The sequence below is a fragment of the Papaver somniferum genome, chromosome 8 (assembly GCF_003573695.1).
Source record: "Papaver somniferum cultivar HN1 chromosome 8, ASM357369v1, whole genome shotgun sequence".
NCBI lineage: Eukaryota > Viridiplantae > Streptophyta > Magnoliopsida > Ranunculales > Papaveraceae > Papaver > Papaver somniferum.
The window spans coordinates 136,636,011-136,638,778 of NC_039365.1; positions in this window are offsets into that span (position 1 = coordinate 136,636,011).

A 2,768-nucleotide genomic window follows, 5' to 3' on the forward strand; every position below is an offset into this window, starting at 1 on the left:
TCTTACTATTTTATGTGATGACCACTTCTTTATCTTCCAATAATATCATGTGTCTCACAGTGGAATGAAATATTTAGTTATTCATTTACATTTTGTTTGAGAAATAGCTTGTTCAGCCTTTACAGGTTAAGTATATCCCCACTGATGATCAAGTTACAGAAATTTCTACGAAAGGCTTGAATACTCCAAGATTTGAGTTTCTTAACGAAAAATTTCAAGTACTAAAACTTCTCGAACTTCAAGGAGGGTAATAGTGATAAATGACAATTTTTTCTTACAACCGTATTAGACATTATATGTTTATAATGGATTTAACGTTTGTCACACATTTTGTAGTTTCAGCTTTGCGAATCACTGTCTAGCTTGTGTTGAGAGTGGTATCTTCACTTAACGTTATCTTATATTTTTCCTTCGATTTGTCTTACAAATGCCCATGTAGTAATTTATTTTGGGTAACAATGAAAAATATGATTCTTGTGTTCTACAATTATGTCCAAACCAACTAAATTTATTGGCACTTTAATTAGGGTGTATTTGATTTGATATAGTCAACACTCGTAGTTATTGCTCTAGTTTTGTACCAGTTCGTTTGACCATTTCTGTTTATTTTTCCAGTCATAAAATTGTGATGATTTAGATTTTTTTTTCCTTCTTTTACTAAAATTTTCATTATGAACTAAAAGTACGATCCGAAAACAAAAAGATCCTTCTTATTTTCTCTCATTTTCTCTCTCTAAAAGAAAAAAGAAAAACTCTTGCCTTCAACAACCTCTTGCTCAGATTTGGTCCTTTTTGGACCAGATCTCAGCAAGATTACTTTTCCTTTTTAAGTTTTAATCAAATAAAGCATGATTTCTTTTGTTTTTATGTCTTTTGGCATATTTCTTCGCCATTTGGGGCGGTTTTTCTTCGCCATTTTGGGCGATTGTGTTTTCGTTTTGCGGACGATTTCTTCAAATCTTCATGGTTGGATCATGGCTTGCTATTCTCGATTCAAAAACATCAATCATTCAACATGGTATCACTTTGTATATTTCTTTAAGAGATTTAAGGCATCCGGGTTCGTTTGATTATACAAGATTATGGGAAAAGTACTCCTTTCTTTTAGGAGCATTTCTTATCAAAAAAGAAAAATATCAGATTAAATGGTCGGAATCGATTCCGGATAACACCATCATTCTTCCCTACTACATTAAAAAAAATTGGGTATCTTTACGGTTTATGAGTCTTTCTCTTTGCGATATATTTTTAATTGTATTAGGGGCATAATTATCTTGTATTTTGGTGTTTTTGTTATTCTTGTAAGCGATCGTATAATCAGTATTTTGATTTGAATGAATTGAAATATGTTGATTGAACAAAAAAAAGAAAAAAAAAAACACAAACAAAAGCAAGATGCTTACATAGTGTGTGCTAATTTATTCACCAATAATAAAAAGAAAAGGAATCCTTGACTGTAATTCTTACCTACAATGCAATTGTTGACTATCTCACTGCTAGATGAGTAACATTGATATACTATGTTCTCAGTCTTGGGTGATACTTTTGAGTTGAGATCATATTGCAATCATGTTCAATTTTCCTTTCGGAGAAATAAATTTCTATAGTTATTTTTTCAACTGCTCGATACAAATTATATGTGGTACAAAACACCCATGACATATTTTTTCGTGACGAACAACAAAATAATTGAGAAAGGAGTGAGAAAAAAAACTTCGAAGAGAGATAGCTGATTCCTGGTCAAAGTTAGCCATTTCTCGTCTCAGATCCGTTTATTTGGCGCAGGTATAAACGTGAAAGGATTTGTAAGTAAATATAAGTATATTTTTATTTTTTTCCCTCTCCTTCTTGGTCTCTTTGTGTCCACCATATAGATATGCTGGTGATGCTGATAGTTGGTGTTGATGTTTTCCATCTTACTCGATCTTTTACAACTTTTTTAGTCGGGCTGTAGTCTGCATGAAGGATTTTTCGTGTATTTCGCTCATGATCTTGGTTTAAAAGTGGAGATCTCGTGGTTTTGGTAGAAGCTCTTCTTTACTATGGACGACACTGGGTTTTCTATTTTTTGGCAGGTGATTATAGTGGCGTTGGTGGTATTCAAAAAGGTTTCATCCACGTGGAGTGGTAGATGATGGATTTCGTATTGTAGGCTGTGATTGTGAAGATCAAATTCTTTACTGCTTCTCATCTTGGTAATGCGGTAAAAGTTGGTGGTCCTATCTTTCAATGTGGTGAAACTGGTGGATAGGGTTTTAGTCTTAGGTTCTGTCTCGAGTCGGCTTTGGGTTGGTTCAATTGCCTTTTCGGTATGTTATATGATGAATCATCGATCTCTGAAAGTTTCATCTCATATGTAGCTGGTCCAACTACATCCTATTAGCTTTGGAAGTCAATCGAATAAAGATCTGCTGCAATCTCTTCAACTCATGTGATTCAACTTAGAATAAATCCCTCATCTATTAAACAAGGTAATAATACTATGATCAATTATCTTAATGGGATCAAGAAGATTTCTGATTCATTATCTGCTGTTGGATCTCCTATCCGTGAATCTGAAATGATTGTAAGTGTTCTCAATGGTCTTGAACCTACTTTTGATTCCTTTTCTACATCTATTCGAGTTAGAAATCCTCCAGTTATTCTAGGTGAGTTGCACAATCTTTTATTGAGTAAAGATATTATCTTGTCAGAAAGATCTAAACATATTGTTAATTCTGAAGAAGCTAAAGCTCTTGTTGCTTTTAGAGCAAATAGATCTTTCCTTC